Genomic DNA, 18,939 nt, shown 5'->3' with positions numbered 1-18,939 from the left:
GCTGAGCTCAGACGCTGTCCCAGGCCTTTGCTCGGGGCTTGCTGCCCTTGGCCGTGCCCCTCCCCCACCTCCAAGTCCACCTCCCCAGGGTCCTGCCTGCTCTGGGGCCCCAAAGAGTGACTCCTGTTGATGGGGGAGCAGAGGACGGGCTGACGAGAGAAGGGGGTGGCCAAGGGCAGAGGGCAGAGAGGAGCTGCCAGGGCTCCAGCTGTGGAGTGAACCCCCGAGTGCAGGAAAGGTCTCCCCACCCCCATCAGGGCCTGCAGGCAGCTGTGGCCACCTAGCAGTGACTCGTGATGACCAGCCATGATTTGGGGGATAGAATCAGAAGGGTCCGGAGGCCCTGCGGCCAGCCCAGCCTGCAGCATGGCCACGCCTGTTCCAAATGAGCTCTGGGAGCCCAGGCCAAGGACAGAGGCGCCCTGCCTGCTTTCCTCCCAGGCTCTCCCGGAGGCCACCCACGTGGGCTCTATCAGCTCTCATTATTGTCCAGACCTCCAGCTCAGCCCGCAAACCCAGCAATCTTGGAGCTGCTCAGGCTTTCCTCTTGGGGACTGCTTAGTCCCCACAGCTGACCCGGGAAGGCATCTGGGCCACAGGGAGTGAGGCAGCAGGTTGACGGAGAGCAGAGGAGGGTGGCCCAGCCCTGGAGAAGCTCCCTCCCGGACTGGCCATTGACCCCAAGGACACAACCTTCTGAGAGGAGCCCAGGCTGCAGCAGGGTGGAGGCTATCACCCAGCATCTGCTCTGCCCTGCAGATGTCCTTGATCTCTCTTCTCAAAGGCACCCCGCTTCCCAGGCCCGGGGCTCTGCCCTAATGGAGCTCTTTGCTGCTCCCATGTGCACCATGAAACTTGACTCAAGCTGAGCCGCTCTTGAGAGTGCCCTTTGCCTCCTCTGTCCCCTTCACGGGGCCCTGGCTCCCCTGCGTCCCTTCCTCTGCACACTCAGTATGTCTTTCTGGAACATGGGTCCTGCCTTGGGTCAGAGTTATTGGAGCCTTGTGATCAGGACCACAGTCCCACGGTCTGACAGTCCCAAATTCAAATCCCAGCTCTGCCACTTCCTACCTGGGTGACCTTGGGTGAGAGACCGAGGCTCAGTTGCCTCGTCTGTAAAATGGGAATAACGGCCACTTCACAGGTTGTTTTTTAACAGGGATTCAGTGAGACAAGTGTGTGACATGCTGAGTGTGGGGTGAGGCACATAGTAACGCAGTGACCGTGAACACTGCGGCAGTGGCGCTGCCCCTTGTCCCTGTCACGATCCCTGCCAAGAGTGTAGGTTCCCTGAGGACCGGAACCATGTCTTTTTGTTTCTGTGTACTCTCCCCTCCCTACGTTCCCTGTCACACCCTGTGGAGTGAGTGGGACTGGCACAGGGTGGAGGCCCAGTAAGAATTTGGATCGAGTAGAAGGAGATGGGGCCCCACTGGGAAGACAAGAAGGGCCATGATGCTCCCCAGCAGTGGACAGGTCTGAAATGAGATGAATCTGGGCTGCTCTGGCCACTCCCGGCCCCAGCCTGAGGTCCAAGCTCCTTCTGAGGAGGCCCCACTCAGCCAGGACCCCTCTGGCCGTGGGTACAAGTGCCCTCGGAAGGGAAATGGTCTTGTCCTGGAAGCCCTGGAGACCTCTGCTTCTCTGAGGGAAAGTAGCATCTGGGCTCCTTTCTATGCAGCAAACATTCCTGAACACTGACTGTGTGCCAGGCCCATTGCTAACTGGGGCCTTGGGCAAACCTCTCTGAGCTTTGGGTCTGTCATCTGTCACTGAGCACTCTATAAATTACCTACTTCAAAGGGCTGTTAGAACATTAAATGAGATAATAAAGCATAGAGGCTGGGATACGGTGGGTATTCAACAGACGTAAGCGGCCCCGGTATACCCCACCCTTTGTGTGGTTGGCAGGGGACAGGGAGGGGGGCTGTGCCCTGGTCTGAGGAAGGTGCGGGGTCCCCGTGTTCAGGCTGCTACTGCCTTCCTGCCTTCTGTGGATGGCGGCTCAGGGCCCGGTGCTCTGTCAGCTGGGGCCCAGGAGGTCCCAGCCCTTCCTTACCAGCCTCAGGGGCCCCAGCTCCTGCCCTGAGCCTGATTCCTACATTTAGAGAGCCCTGTCCAAGCCAGTAGGAACCCAGGTTCTCGGTGCTAGAAAACCCCCTTCAGCCATGCCAGGTCAGCCTGACCCTGGGCCAGGCCTGGGGACGCCTTCCTCTGCTCTGAATCTTCAAAGGACGAGTCAGTGCAGGCCCCATTTTCCAGGACCAGCCGAGACCTTGAGCTGTTAAGTCTCTTCTGGTTTATCTGGAGGAAGGAAGATGACGTCATGAGGTAAACCGCACAGCCTGAAACCACGAGGCTGGGTGCCCCAATGATGTTTGCTTTTCAGCAAAAGTCACTCATGTGCAGAGAGGGACAGAGAGCCTGGGCCATTCTGGTTAGAGGGGAGCTGGGAAAACAGAGGGAGATTTTCAAACATGGAACCACAAGAAAGGAGAGGGCTCCCAGACAGGACAGACGTCAGAGGCCGGGCAGGGCGGCTTCCTGGGGCGCTGCGGGGAGGGGCCCCATGGGCGGCATGGCTACTTGGCACCTGAGGCACTGAGGGTCGCGCTCACCGTGGTGGGCGTAATGAGTAACGATGACCATAATAACGGCAATAAATGTCACGTATGTGGGTCCATTACCCTGTTACCTCCTCAACAGCACCCCATGAGGTCGGCGCAGTCCCCATGCAGAGATGAGGGAGAAGAGGCTGGTGGGCCTCTGCTCTGTGCTTTCAACCTTGAAACGACACCGAGGCCGGTGTGGAGGCTTCCCGGGTTCAGGCCCCAATAGTCCCCACCTACTTACTGAGTTACCCTCCGCCATCCTCAGTTTCTTCATTTGCTCCCCGTCCTGCCTCATAAGCTAAGAGATTTCCTAAAACAAACGCTACTCTTCAGTCTCATTCCATTCCTTTCTCAATGCTTTGAGCAGCTTTCTCTGGAGAAACTGTCTCTAAGAGCAGGCCTGGCACTGGTCCTGATGGACTGGTGAGTGGAGCTGGAGGGAGTGACCTCTGTGTAGCGGAGTCCAGTGGACAGCTTGCCTGAGGACAGAAAGCTGTACGGGGAGACCAGGAGGGACCTGCACACCCGCTCTCCAGGGCTGCATGAGTTGGGGGTGGGCAGTGCCTAAGGGAGTTTTCTGTAGCCCTGGGTGGGTCTGGGTGGGAGTGTAAGGGTAGGTGTGATGCCCACAGGGGTGGGTGAGATCCCTAATTCTATGGCCAAGACTGTCCAAGTGCACTGACCTGCCCCAGGCCCCAGGCCCAGTCCCTCTGCTCCGGGGAGGGGCCCCCGCTCCTGCTTAGACCTGCTCTGAGGGCTTCAGGGACCGCCGTGTCAGGCAGGGGACGGGAGGGCTCAGTGCGGGGAGGTGGCCAATATTTCTTCGCTGGGGTCGCGGCTATTTGGGCTGAAGCTCACCCTTTTCAGTTCTTTTCCTTGTAATGCAGATACCCCGTGAGAGGGACAGCACCCCATCATCCTCCAAGGTCAGCGTGCAGAACGATATACCGACACCCAGCACAAGCTCTCATTTTATAGAGGAGAAAACTGAGACCAGAGAGGGGACAGGATTTGTCCACAAGCACGTGATTAGCTGTCAGCAGCGCAGGAGCCAGAACCCAGTTCTCTCTCCCTCTCTTTCCCTCTCTCTTGCTGTGGGGTTTTCCCTCCCTGTCACAGCTGTTATCTCCTACTATGAATTACCCATCGTATTCTTTCCAAGGCACCCCCAGCTGCGAGCAGACAGCAAGCTTGGGGTTGAGGAGCCCTGGCATGTAGATGTGGAGCTGAGGGAGGGTCCGGGGGGTCCAGGGGCTAGGGGAGGCTGCCAGAAAGAGATAGAGCCTCCCTTGCCACTTTCCTAGGGCCAACTCATCACCTTATGTGTGAGGGTTAGTCATAAACAACTGCTTGACCTCAAAAGTCGTAGTTCACTGGGTTGGTGTCACAGTGATGCTTCCCTGACTCATGGCCCAGGATGACATGAAGGCCGGAGGAACCGCTGGAGATCCCACTGGCCCAGCCAGATGCTCTGGGGTCTCTCCTGCCTGCAGCCCTCTTGCCTGGTCACTGGAGCTTTAAGGAAAGAGAGCCATGGGCAGTGGAAGGTGGGTGGAGAGACAGGCAGCTGGGGTCTAGCCCTGCATCTGCCGTGGCTTAGTGGGGGGCCCAGGGAGTTCCCTTCCCCAGGATCAGTTTCCTTGTCTGTAAAATAAAAGGTCAGATTAGATGGTCTCTGGGTTTCTTCCCAGCTCTGAGAACCCAGAAGTTTTCAGGGAGGACAGGGTGGTTTGGACTTGAGAACTGTAGCCCCCAAGAGCTGCCAGAGCTTGGAGCCCTCCCAACCTGTTCCCATGCCCTCCAGGTCCCACTGGGGCCAGGCTGCCTGACCCTCAGAGCTCACCCCCTGCCCTGGCTCCATCCATGGGAAGAGGCATGGTGTGTCTTGGCTAAAAGGCCTCCCAGATCCCTGAATCCCACTGTCTCCCAAATGGGCAGAGTGAGGCCAAGAGAGGGTAAGGAACTTATCCAAGGCCACAAGCAAGCCAGGGACCAGCTCCCCACAGTGTCAGCTGCCTTGTGTTTACACCTGAAGGAACCCTCTCATGGGAGAGCTGGAAGCAGCCAGGTGGGAAGGATTCCTCAGCAGCCCCACCTCCATCGCTCCCACCACCAGCATTTCCAGCCTCGGCTCTGACCCTCCGGCACCAGCACCATCACTTGCCCTCCCCCTGCCCCTGCCCCTTCCCTCACCAGCACTTCTGGGCTCTTTTCACTCACTCATTCTCAGAGGCAGGATAGTGCCAGTAGGAAGCAGATGCAGAGCCAGGCAGCCTTGACCTGGGGTAAGCTTTTATTCTCACTGTGTTTGAGTCCCTCGGCTGTGAAACGGGTATGCTAAAAATATCTTCTCAGAAGGTTGTTGGGAGGCTTAAATAAGTCGATACCATAAAGTGCTTAGAACAGAGCCTGGCACATTTACTCAGTAAAGATTACCATTCATTCATTCATGCATGCATGCATGCATTCACTCATTCTGTCCTGTTTCCAAATAGGTTAGAGATGACTCACAGTAGAAAACACAAACATAAGAGGCCTTTAAAGTCAGGTTAAAAGAATACAAGGCTGGGTTAGAGGAGGAGAGAGTTGTCCCAGAACCGTGGGCTGAGCTGCTGTCGCATCTGAGCACAGCTTCCAGGCAGACTCGTCCAAAAGTCTGTGCTGTTGTGTCAAGCTCTCCTTTTCTGATAAAAAGAAGTGTACCAGCTTTTCAGGAGAATAGGTTTTTCTGGTTCATCGTTATAAATGACAAGGTATCGGGCAGAGCCTCCCCCTGGCCTCCCCGACCCCACCTTTTTGAATCCACCCTTGAGAAACTCGGGGCTCCTTTTCATGCCATTCCGCTCCCGGCCTCTAGAAGCTGGGGAACTGGGAGCCCAGGACCGCTGCCCTAAAGCGAAGGCCTCAACCGCCCCAGGACAAGGTGCTCGGGGAGTGGAGCTGGTAGCTTCTGATGCCAGGGGGAGCTCTGGGAAAAGCCAAGTCAGTGAGACATGAAGGGCCTTCCCTCTGATGCAGAGCGAGCCCCCTCCCGTGGGCTGCTTCCCAGCAGCTGGAGCAGTAAGTGCCCCTGGCAGGGGGACTGGGAACGGTCACCGAGAAATCCCAGAGCTGCCCACACACTTCCCCTTCTCTCAAATGCCAGGAGGTGAGGGGAAGGTGAGCAAGGCGCTCCATACTGAGTCACTGGAAAGACTGGGGGACCCACTGGGGAAGGGTCTCATTCCATCTCCTCCAGGATCCCTGAGAGGAAGTGCAGTCATAGGTGTGGCCTGAGACCATCTCCACAGACTTAGCACCAGGAAGAATGGAGACTGTGAAGCCTCCCTCTCCCCTGCCACCCCCCACTCTACGTATGTTGTACACACACACACACACACACACACACACACACACACACACACACACACACACACACACACACACACACACACACACACACACACACACACTTCACGAGAGGGTGCTGGGGACAATGGGAACCTCTCTCCTGTCCTGTGAGGCTCTGCCTCATTTGCGAAAGATTCACAGAGCCCTCAGCTCTAGAGGAGTCCACCTGAGCGGCCCCCCAACTCCCCTTCTTAAGCCAGGCCCCGGGGGTGGCTTCCTTCCTCAGCTGCGGGCCTCTGTGCAGCAGGAGAAATTCCCCTGCTTGCATTCCTCCCTGCAGAGAGCCCGCAGGGGAGCCCATTGCAAAGGGCACCGGCTCCTGGGGCCCCAGGGGGCAGCTGACCCCCATCCCCCATCCCCATTCCCCTGAGCTGACGGGAGGAAGCAGGGGAGCTGGCCCAGCAGCTGGCCTCGCTGCCCTCCCTCTTGGTTGGGGAAATGCCTTTGGTGCCAGACCATAACCATCCAGGACGAAATGATTCGCCCACATCGAGGTCTGCACTGGCATGGTTTGTCTGGAGGGGTTTTTGAGGGCCGACACTAGACATGAGTGTGAGGGAAGTCCCCAGCCAGTCCTTGGTCATCTCCTATGATTTACAGCTGGTATCAAGAGGCAGAAAGCAACAGAGGCGGGTGGGGGTCTGGGCTGGGACAGGGTTGCATTTCGGCTTTTGGGGCCAGTGAGGCGGCCGCGGGTAGAGTTGCCTCGTCTCCAGCCCCACTTGGTGCTTATCGCCTCCCACCTGGACTGTGGCGACAGCGTCCTGATGGCCCTGGCCCAAGCCTCGCCCCCACAACTGATGCTCCGCGGAGACTGCGCCCTGTGAGCTGATCAAGGGCCTTGTCTCTTCCCAGTTCCGAAATCTTCAGTGGCTCCCCACTGCCCATGGGAAACAGAAGAGTGCCAGGGCCTCGAAGTGGGCCTCAGCCACACCTCCAGCCCCTTCCCCACGGCTCTAAGAGAACCCTCTGCCCCAAGCAAAGGCACCAGGCCTCTGCTTCTCCTCTCCCTCCCGTCAAGGCACAGCCCAAGATCCACCTCCTCCAAGAGGCTTTGCCTGACTGTCCCATCTGAGGGGGAACATCTTAGGAACTCTTGGCATTCACCTCTTGGGGAAAGAAGCCAGTTTTGGAGCCAGGTAGACCTGGGTTAGAGTCTTGGCTCAGTTCTAATCCCATTCACTCGTTGCAAGTCACTTGGCTTTTCTGAGCTTCCATCTCCCACTCGGTAAATCGGAACAAGTCCCACCCTGCAGGGTACTTGGGAGTATGGAGACTGAGAAGCATCTGTTATTTGGGCCTTTCCAGGGTCCATTCCTCTTTCTTTGGGTGACATCAGGGATTTGTACTTGGCTATGTGGTCCAGGTAGGGCTGATCTTACTTCCTGGTTCCAGCGTGAGCACATGATCCAGGCCCAGCCCTGGCCACAGAGATAGGTTCCCAGGGATGGACACGTGACTCACACCAGGCCAGTGGGAATCATACTTGGGACTTTAGCTGGAGTTACTGAGACATCATTTCCATTGAAGTTACTAGGCTTATAGAAGGAAAGCTGGAGCCTTTAGCCATTGTTAAGGGTTGAATGGTGTCTCCCAGAAAGATACGTTCAAGTCCTAACTGCCTCCGCAGGTGATCCTGTTTGAACATAGGGTCTTTGCAGATGTAAGCAAGTTGAGAGAAAGCCATTCTGGATGAGGGTGGACCCTAATCCAATGACCTGTATCTTTATAAGAAGAGAGAAATTTAGACCTGGAGACACACAGGGAAAAGGCCACATGGCAACAAAGGCAGAGATGGAAGTGATGCAGCTACAAGCCAAGGAACACAAGGACTGCCAGTAAGCACCAGCAGCTGGGAGAGAGGCCTGGGACAATTTTCCGCTCAGCACCTCCAGAAGGGACAGGCCTCGCCAACACTGTGATTTCAGACTTCTGACCTCCACAACTGGAAGAGAGTAACTATCTGTGTTTTAAGCCACCCAAGTTTGTAACAGCAGCCACAGGAAACTGATACAGCCACCAAATGAGAGGCTGTGCCTGAGACTGAAGCCGTCCCTGGAAACAGGGCCTCGGACCCACACTCTTGGCATCATGGCAACACTCGGATCCGACAGGAGCTGAATCGAGAAGTTTAGGGGACTTTTCAGTTGCATGAGTCAATTTAGTCCCTATTGTACTTACGTTGCTTCAGCTGAGTTTCTATCTCTTTCAACTGAGAGAGGCCTGGCTGACATACAGTGGATGTAAAAGACACAGCACAGTGACCGGCCATCAGGAAGCTCTGTGTGGTTACTATTACCGCTGTTGTTGTTGTTTCTATTCCCATCTAGACTGAGCGCTCTCCAGAGCAAGGGCCACATCTCTTGTCTGTGTTGCTGGCTGAGTTCCCTGCAAGCAGGCTCTCAGACAGTGTGCAGGATGTTTCTTAGGGAGTGGACTTGGGATCAATGCCTGGGGTCAAGGGGACAAGGAAGCAGGGCTGGGCAGAGGGAAGCCGAGCAGAGATGCCCAGTGACAGCCTCAGCCAGCCCCACGGGAGCTCTGGAACTAGAGCTGCTCTCCAGAGTCATTCCAAATGGGCCCTTTATACCCTCGAATCCATCCGTCGTCTATCTGTGTTGCCCTGGGAAAGGCGAGATCTTGGGAGAGGCAGCTGCCTATAGCTGAGGCCGTGCCTGAAGGGGAAGATGACTGGCTGGCCCTCCCAGGAACTGGGGCAACAAGTCCTCACCAAAGGGGATTGGGCTGGGCCATCACGATGCCCAGCACACTCGGGGCATAACTCAGAGCCTGGCACCAGTAATTAGTCACTGTTGAAAACATTCCTTCATTCATCCAAACCCAAGGTTGATGGGGCAAAATCAGGTGTCCTGGTGGTCTGAGACGGAGTCCTTCAGGAGAGGGACTCTGGTGGTGGTTGGACCTGAAGGAAACACCTCGACGGGGCTGGCGAGGATGTGGTCAGGGTGGATGTGACCAGGATTGGTGGTTCGGCCTTGCCTGGCGCAAAGTAGGTCAAGGGAGTGCTGAAGGATCAGGGCGCTAAGGCAACGTTTCGAGTACTTCTCTTTAGCACTTTGGGCTCCTGGGGCTATACAATATCTCTTCCTTTCTTGCGTTGATTTCTGTGTGTTAGGGTATAGAGTCTGGAGGTTGGCTAAGTCTTTAAAGTTGCCTTTCTTGTGTCTCTCTTGCCTCCGCAGGCAGCTCTTCCTATAGCCAGGGTGTCCCCCAATCCCCGCCCCAAAGAGTGGCCTCCTGCACAGGCTCCACAGGCCCAGGGCCTAGTGATCTGTGCTGGCTGGGCCAGGCCCTCCTTATCAGATGAGAAACCAAGACTCAGAGAGAGGAAGCTCGCTGTTCAAAGTAACAGTCAGTGGTTGAGACAGGAAGCAGGACCCACTTCTCCCTGCTCAGCCTTCCTGGTGCGCGGCGCAAACCGCAGCTCAAGCCACAGTCCTCTGTCCGTGGAGCGTCCAGCCCCGCTGCCTGCTGTGTGCACAGGGCTGCCTCCTTGGCACAGTGTTTAGGGACACGGGCTGCCAGGCTGCACGTGCCACAGGGGTTAGCCCGGTGCCTTGGCTGAGGGTCAAGCAGGTGTCACGCCTCCCAAAGCTTCTCCAGGACGCAGGGAGCAGCCAGAAGGCCCTCCGGGGCCACCTCGTCCTGCCCTGTCCCCTTCCCCTGTCACAGGTGAATGGAAAGTCTGGAGGTGAGACCTTCCTGAGGCCACACAGTGAGTCGTCCTGTTTTTCCTACAGTTACTCCCCTCCCTGAGTTTACTTAGAACACTTAACTCTATCTTATTTCCAAATGGTCTTAACGGAGAACACAAGAATTGTTTTTTTACACCGACTACACCATACAACTCTTAAGGGCGGGTTGCCGGCAGGGAAGGATGATGGTGATGGGAAAGGCAAACCGCTTCACCTGTGTGCCCCTGCCCTGCTTAAGTAACGTAGTCTGCTGTCTAAGAAGGCGGCTCCATTAGGTGAAGGTCATTTTGCTCTGTGAGCACCTGGCTGGCTTGGACGTACAGAGAAGGGTCTAGAAGGAGTCAGGCAGGAGGGGATGGGGAAGCTGAGTGGACTGCCTGACAGAGGGAGAAAACTGGAGAGGGCACACAGGGAGGGGAGGGTGGGGGGAGAGAGCAGGGGGTACTGGAGCCCATGAGAAGCTGAGGCCTGGGACTTTGGGGCCCTGCAGGGAGAGGGCAGGTGGAAGTCTTGTGACTGAAGGGCATTTGAAGAAGCCGAGCATGCTGTGTTCATTTGGAAGCTCTTTGCTTCTCTGTCCTCCCCGTCCACTGGCCGGTGAAGACCTCTACCTCTGGGTGTGGGAGACCTGGCTTTTGATGGAGAGAGAGGAAGGGACAGAAAGCCTGGGCTTCCACAGGGTGGCATGGACAGAGAAACACAAAGGTGGGGCCCAGAGGCTAAGGGACCCTGAACCTAAGCCCCCCATCTCACCCCCACTCTGGGTGATCTGCAAAAATCCTGGGGAGGGCCCTGGGTTCCTCGGAGCCTGGTGTGGGGTTTCACACCGATCCTGGGAGACCCCATCCCACTGGGTTACAGCTACCTTTTCTGATTTGCTCTTTTCCACGCCTCTCTGTGGGAGCTATCGTTATGCCCATTTTCCACCAGAGGCACCTGGGGCCCAGAGAGATTAAGTAACTCACACCTGACCCCACTCCTGGCTGATTGCTGAGCTCCCCCCACCTCTCTAAATACTCACGCCCCGCACTGTGGAGTAGACGGAAGCACGGGCCCTGGCGCTCCGTGGATGTGGTTCGAATTCTGCCCTGATGCTGACCAGCTCTGTCACTCTAGGTAAGTCAAACTCTCTTCTGAGTTTCAGTTTCCTCCTCTGTAAAGTGCGGGTTCTGATTCAGGCACGTGTTACATGCTGAATGAGTATTAATATCATCACCATTATTACTCAGCAACCAGAGCCCCGGATGGAAGCCCTCCCCCGGGAGAGGCTCGTCCTGCTGAGGGAGTCGCATCCTTCCTGCCCTCCTTCCCTCTCCCTCCCTGGCTCTGGGATAAGGTGCTTTTAGGACAAGGCTCCAAGTTCACCCAGGCTTTTCCAGCATGCCCTGTCCCTTGAGGAGCGAGGGTCCTACGCAGGAAAGAGGCAGCCCTAACAGTGACCCTGGGAAGGGCCTGTGACCACACAGGCTCCGGGAGGGGACTTCGGGACCAGGAGCGTGGCAGGAAATGGGCGGGATGGAGTCGTGTGGTAGAGGCTGGTTGCTTGGTTCCCAGCTTAAATGCGGAACTACAGAGACTACCCGCCGAACCACAGGCCAAGGACCGGCACCCTTCCCTGCCTATCCATGCTCTCCTGCCGCGGAGTTCCCAGAGTTCCTGGATCTCAGGCTTGACAGATTAGCGCCTCTCTGGACCGGTTTTTTTTCTCCTCAGTCTGAGCTGCAGGAATCCAGGCCCTGGCTGGGGCTCCCCCTCTTGTCCCCTTTCTACCCCGGGATCTGCTCAGCCTCTGAGCAGCCACCAAACCTGCAGTGCTAGGCAGTCCTGGGCTCAGGGTACTGCAAGATTCAGTGGTCCCTGTGGCACTGGTGCCCTGTCTCAACTTCAGGAAGTGTCATTACCCATTTTCCAGATGAGGCCCGAGTTTCCTCAAGTCCATGCAACTTGCCATTGGGCTGCTGGGATTTGAGTCAGGGGACTGGATGATGCCAAAGGCTGTCTGGAAATGAGAAAGGGAAAGGGAGGATGGGGCGGGGGTGTGGGTGGGGAAGATAACCAGTTCTGCCTGTAAATAGAATGTGTCAATCACAGTTCTTGGGCAATGTCTACAAATGCCTTTTAGCATCACTTAAAGACATTTAATTACTTAATACAAATAATAATAATGATAGTGATTCTGTTGGGCTTCCTTTGTGCCAGGCACATCCATTAACTCATTCAATTGAATTGGTCCTCAAGTTGAGATTAGAAAAGCCGCCCCTCCCTCAACAGCAATTCTGGCCAACCGAATTCTGCTTGCCCTGACGCCTGGCCTCCCAGGCTGTCAACTCCCCTCTCTCACCTCCTTACCTGAGCCCAGGAGAGGACAGGACAGCAGCCCCCCAGCTCTGAACTGCTGGTCATGTGTCAAGCTATTTCACCCTTATTAAAAAGAAAAAGAAGTCACCTCCCCCTTGGGGTCTTCTCAGCCAGCCAGGCCACCTGCCTGCCCCTCCCCACTGTGGCAATCTCCATCAGCCTCCAGGTCATGACCCCACTGGTCTTGTCACTGACTCAGCCAGCTTCTTGGCTTCCACCTGGGGAGATTTCGACAGCCAGGTGCACAGTCCAGATCCTTGCCTCACAGTTTCTTGACTTTTCCAAGCCCCATGACTTATAGCTTTTCTTCAGCAAGCCACCCCCTGGCCAAAATCTGAGCCTTGACCTCACTGGAAAGGGCTCCATTCTTTCAAATTCCCATTCAGAAGGCACTTCACCTTGCTGTGCATCTATGTCTCCTGTATGCCTTCCAGGGACCCCCTCTGCCTTCTTTTCTCCCACCTACCTGCCTTCCTTTCCTCCCTAACTCCAGGAGCCCTCATTTCTGTTGCACATATTCACCTGCATCCCGTTTCCACCCCGCCAAGACATCCAAGAAAAAAAGGGAATGCCAGGCTCTTCTCACTTATGAATACTGATACATAGTTCTGAAATAAAACATTAACACATTAAATCAAGCATTATATTCTAAAAAGTACATCCTGACCAAATAGACTTTATTCAGAGAAAGAGGTGTGGTTTAATACTGCCAAATTTTATACACTAACTCATTAATATATCAAAAGAGGAAAAACAACTTGGCCATTTAGATGGATGCCAAAAAATATATTTTATAAAATTCAATATCCATACCTGCTTTAAAAAAATAAACTCCTGGGCTTCCCTGGTGGCACAGTGGTTGAGAGTCCGCCTGCCGATGCAGGGGACACGTGTTCATGCCCCGGTCCGGGAAGATCCCACATGCCGCAGAGCAGCTGGGCCCGTGAGCCATGGCCGCTGAGCTTGCGCGTCCGGAGCCTGTGCTCCGCAACGGGAGAGGCCACAACAGTGAGAGGCCCCGCGTACCGCAAAAAAAAAAAAATAAAAAAAAAAATAAACTCCTAGTAAAATTGAAATAGAAGGATCCTTCTTTAATGTGGTTTTAAAATATCTATGTCAAACCAATAGACAGCGCCATGCGTGACGCTGAAACATCAGGGATATTGCTATTAAAGTCAGGCATAAGAAGAGGGTGCCAGGATTTGCCAGTGTTCTTTAACATTATTCTGGAACAATCAATGCTATTGGTTAGAGGCAATTGACTAGAGGCAATGATAACCCAGTAGCAATAAGCCATCAAGAGCCCACTTCTTAGTTTTAAAAAAATACCATTCTCCACTAAAAGGAACCAGAGTTAATAGCTGATCCCAGGGCTAGAACAGGAAAACTACAAGATGAGTTTAAAACATCTTTTTGTGCCAGAAACCAAGGAAACAGTCAAAGAATAATGAGCACATGTCAAAATGACACAGGAATCTGCCTGAAGGCTGAATCTGGGACAATTTGAGCATCAAAATAAATAGTGATGGTAACAGATTACAACCTTTTGATTAAAATAAGAATCCGTGAGTCTATACTGATATAAGGGAATAAATGAATAAATGATGGAGAACGGAAAACTCTTCCTTACAGTAGAATGCCAACTATATGTATAGAACGAGTGATGGAAATAGATATTCACCATTTGGCAACCTTCCTAGTTGTTGAATAAGGCTGGAGTCATCAAAGGATGCTAAGGCTGGTGGGTGGAGATTTGATGAGGAACAGGATATTGGTGTAGTCTTGGAGTATCTCCCCACAACATACTTATCAAAGGCAAAGAAAAAGATGGTGAGTTGATGATGGAGAGACCTGGCAGCCACCAACCTGACCTGGTGATCAAGGTTAACATCACTGTTGGTGGGACAGGTCAGTAACACGTGCCCAGATGTGATGTCCTGATATGAGCACAGCATCATTTCTGTGGTATCCTTTTTTTTTTTTTTTTTTTTTTGCGGTACGCGGGCCTCTCACTGTTGTGGCCTCTCCCGTTGCAGAGCACAGGCTCCAGATGCGCAGGCTCAGCGGCCATGGCTCACGGGCCCAGCTGCTCCGCGGCATGTGGGAACTTCCCGGACCGGGGCATGAACCCGCGTCCCTTGCATCGGCAGGCGGACTCTCAACCACTGCGCCACCAGGGAAGCCCATTTCTGTGGTATTCTTGCCAAGAATGCACATCCTGAGAGTGAACACAAGGAAACACTGGAAAGATTCACACTGGAGGACATCCTCAGACTGAATGGCCTGTACTCTTTAAGACTGTCAAGGTCGTGAAAGACAGGGAAGGACAGACCTGTTCCAGATTGAAGGAAACTAATGAGGCATGACAACTAAATGCCGCTCAGAATCCTGACTTGGATCCTGGACCAGAAAGGCAAATGAGGCATTGTTGGGACAGTGGGAGAAACTTGGATGGGGTCCATGGATTAAAGGATAGCTTTAAACTAATTTTGATTTCCTAATTTGGAGGGTTGAATGATAGTAATGAGGAGAGGGTGTTGTTTGGGGGAAGTACAAACTGGAGTATTTTGGGATCATGGGGCAACCTGTCTACAAGGTCTTATCAAGTGGTTCAGGGGGAAAAAGGCAGATCTATATATATGTATGAAGAGAGAGGGAGAGGGATTCCCTGGTGGCGCAGTGGTTGAGAGTCCGCCTGCCGATGCAGGGGACACGGGTTCGTGCCCGGGTCCGGGAGGATCCCACATGCTGCGGAGCGGCTGGGCCCATGAGCCATGGCCACTGAGCCTGCGCATCCGGAGCCTGTGCTCTGCAACGGGAGAGGCCACAACAGTGAGAGGCCCGCGTACCGCAAAAAAAAAAAAAGAGAGAGAGAGAGGGAGAGGCACAAATAGAGAGAGCACAAATGTGGTAAAATGTTTATCAGATAATCTGGATGAAGGGGATATAGAAATTCTTTGTATTGTTCTTGGAATGTTTCTATAGGTTTGAAGTTTTTTCAAAATAAATGATCAGTGAATAAACCTCACGCCCAGTCCCGGTGCAGACACCAGCTCCCACACGGCTCTACTGACAGGTGCAAACGTGTGGTACCCGACGCTCAGGAGCACTTTTGCTCCTGGTTAACTGCCCCCTTCATTCCTGACACAGAATCTCTAAACTTTCGCCACTGGCTCAGGCCCCCATCTGTCTCTCTCTCCCTCCCCTTTTGTCAGATGACCTAACTCCGGTTTTTCAGAGAAATTATAGGACATCATGAAGGGTCTCTCTTAATTCCCCTAACATCTTTTCACCCATCCTTAGCGTTTATTCTTAACACACTTCAATATAGTTCATCTAACCTTGAGACAGAGAGTAAAACCCCCCTCACTACAGTGCAGTGGGTAACAGGTCAGGGCTGTGATTTATCACCCATGGGACAGACACCCCTCCTAGAGGCCTTAGGCTCTGGTCTGGATAGATTGTTCTCCACGACTGTGACACAGCTATCATCTGAGATGTCTCTTCACCACTCACCTGTTTCCATTCCTGGTTTCCTAGCTCTTCCCCTTTTCACCTTGTTTTGGGGGAAAGTACCTCAAATAACAGCTTCCAGTGAAAGGATTCATAGGAGGTAAACTTTTTTTGAGATTTGCATGTCTGAAGATTTTGCATATCTAGTTTTTGTATATATTTTTCTATCTTCACACTTAGTTTTTAGTTTAACCATGTATTGGTTAAAGATTGTTTTCCTTCATAATTTTAAAAACATAGCTCCCTTGTCGTTTTGCTTTGTTGGGAAGTCTGGTTTCATTTGAATTCCTGATCCTCTACATGTGACCTGCTTTTTTTTCCACGCTGGAAGTTTTTAGGTTCTTTTATTTCTCTCCATTCTGAAAATTGACAATGATGGTCCTTGGTGTAGGTCTTTTCTCACCTATCATGTTAGGCATTTGTTAGGTCCTTTCATATTGGTCACCCATTTTATCAGTGCTGGGAAATTTTTTCGTATTGTTATTTCTTTGATTATTTCTCCCCTTAAATTTCTCCATTATCTTTTTCTGAGATTATTTACAAGCAAATGTTGGAACTCCTGGATCCACTCTCTAATTCTCTTTATCTTTTACTTTTCCTCTTTCCTAATTTTTTGCCTTTTTTTACTCAGTTTTCTGGGAAAGTTTCTCGACTTTATCTTCTGACTTCTCTGTTAGATTTTTTCAAGGTTTTCTATCAGATTAATTTCAAAGAGCTTTTATTTACCAATGTCACCTTTTAAAATATCATCTTGTTCTTATTTCATGGATGCAGTAGCTTCTCTCATTTCTTTGAATAGTATAGGTCATTTCAAAAGGCTTCTTGTGCCCCTTATTGTTTAGCTGGAGGCGGGAGAGTCTCAAAATTGCTGTGCTTCAGGTTCCCAGCCAGAGCCTCTATCCTGAGGCCTCTCACTTTGACAATTACCTGTACCCCTTATAATTCCATCCCTTCACAAAACCTGCCCATCTTATGCCCATTTCCTTAGCAGCTTGCTGCCACTTCTCAAGGAAACACCCAGGGAACGAGCCCTAGAAATACAACCCCCGGAGCAGGCACCGCAGTCCCCCTCCGCTCCACCTATGTCAGGGCTCTATTGGAACTGAAGGTTTCATAGGAATTTCTGGTGACAAAACAATCAATGAAGGAACTACTTTGGGTGAGAGGGACCTCCCAGTTCCTTCCCTGTGGTACCAATTAGCTCCCTCTCTCCTTGGGGAAATGGTCTCAAGGGATGGCAGTGTGCGTCTTAAGCTGGTGTGAACCAGCTTAAGAGAGCCGACTGTCAGAGTTTCGAGAATTGGGTAAGCTGGTCGATGTCACATCAGTAGCTTGAAGTCAGCGATAGCATTTATACCGCTGAAATTGGCAAACACTACATGTCAAGTTTTTTGGGTTTGTTTTGTTTTCTGAGAGCTTGTTATTAAACATTTGCAGCACGTCGCTGAATATCAGTGTCCCTCATTCGGTGCTCTGGTTCCTAGGGAGTGGGGTTGAGGAGCAGGAAAGGTGCCTGCAGTTGTGCAGTATGGCAGCCCTGTTGGGGATTCGTGCTCTCAGTCTGGGCTTGCTGTGGAATACCTCTGTAGCTTGCTACATTAAAGCATTGATTTTACTTTATGTACTTAAAATCATGGCTTATTCTGCAAACTAGTGCAACTTGCCTTCAAACTACCAGCTCTGGGACACTTTAAAAAGAAAAAAAATTTACCATATCCACATAGCAGGGCACCAGGGAGCCAACCCCAAGCACCGGGGCCTCCTGATTGTCTCCAGGAAACAAACGGGCCTCCCCCAGAAAAGGCAGGCGGGGGCTCTCTAGTCCAATGAGTCCTCAATGGACTGACAGCCCAGAAACACCCACCTCGTCAGTCTTAGAGCCTCACGCTTCTTCACCTTCTTGAATGCCCTTGGAGAGAGAGCTTGGAAGGCTGGACTGGCATTGGTTCACTGGAACTTGATACGATCCCACCCTCAAGGCGACAGGAGGAGTTTGGGGAGCTAAGCGTGAAAGGGAGCATCTGTGCCCAGCACCCCAAAGCAGTGGGCTGCCCTGGGTCTCCACTCTCCCCATCCTGCTGTGCCCTCTGCTTTCATATCCTGCTACGGCTTTTCTTCCAGGCCCCTCAGTGCCAGCTTCTGCTGCCTAGCCAGCCTGGGGATGGGTTTCCCCGAGGGAAGAATCAGGGGAACAGGTGAGGAGGCACCTCACCAGCCTCTCGTGGACCCTGGCTGATTGGTCCTAAGGAAGATGCTCAGGTGTACCCTGGGGGCTGAGGACACGAGAGCCAGGGTGGCAATAGATTCTAGGAATGCTGGGCCAGCTCTTCCCTTTTCCGTCCTGCTCTGACTTAACTTCTCTCTGTGCCTTGGTTTTCCCAAATGTGAAATGGGACTGATCACCCTCAAAACACCCCTGCAAGGTACTAATTACCATCTGTAAGAGACTGTGAGATCTTTGGGTACAATATAACAGCACTAATAATGGACAACAGCACTGCCCTTCTCCAGGGCCTTTCATCCACGGACCTCAAAGCCTCTTACAAGCCTTAATGAATTCTCACTACACCCCAGTGCAGGAGGCCGATGGTCATTAGCCTGGTTTTACTGATGGGGAAACAGAGAATCCAGGAGGTTGGCCTGAGGCCACACAGTAAGTCGGCAGCGCCATGAGGGCTAGAACTCACAGCCCCCGGCCTCTGGGAAAGGTTCAGAAAACATGGGCTCCAGCCCAACCCTGCAATGAGGCCGATGGGACAGCGGCAGAGCCTCTCACCTGCCAGGGCCCTGGAGTGGCTGCCAGGGGAGGCTGGACCACTGAGTTCTGGGGACACTTGGGAACATAGGAGGAGGTCCATAGGCATGGGTTTTGGTAGTTTGGTCCAGCGATTTGGGAAGAGAAGTAACATTGACAGGGCGCCTGGTGTGTGCCAAGGCCCCGTTCAAGGCACTTGTGTTATTTGATCACACCCCACCTGTGAGGTAGGCATATTGCTCCCATTTCACAAGTGAGAAAACTGGCTCGTTGAAGAAGCCACCATTTATGCTCATCTGCCATGGACCAAGCAACATGCTTGCGCCCTGATTGTCAACAACATGGGCCACAAGTCATCTGGGGAGCGTGAGGCATTATTAGGCATCATTTTAGAGATGGGGAAACTGAGGTACGCAGAGGAAAAGTGACTCGCTCAGTGGTGTGACCTTGGACAAGTCATGTTCTTCGACAACCTCTCCCTTCCCCCACCACCCTCAAGTCGTCAGAGTTCCCCAGCCCTGACTCCCTCCCAACCCCAGCGCTCAGGCGAGGCTGAATGAGACCATGGCAGGAAGGGCTTTGAAGTGCTCTGAGG

The sequence above is a fragment of the Neophocaena asiaeorientalis genome, unplaced genomic scaffold (assembly GCF_003031525.2).
Source record: "Neophocaena asiaeorientalis asiaeorientalis breed wild unplaced genomic scaffold, Neophocaena_asiaeorientalis_V1.1 scaffold345, whole genome shotgun sequence".
Classification (NCBI taxonomy): domain Eukaryota; kingdom Metazoa; phylum Chordata; class Mammalia; order Artiodactyla; family Phocoenidae; genus Neophocaena; species Neophocaena asiaeorientalis.
This window is presented reverse-complemented; position numbering follows the sequence as displayed.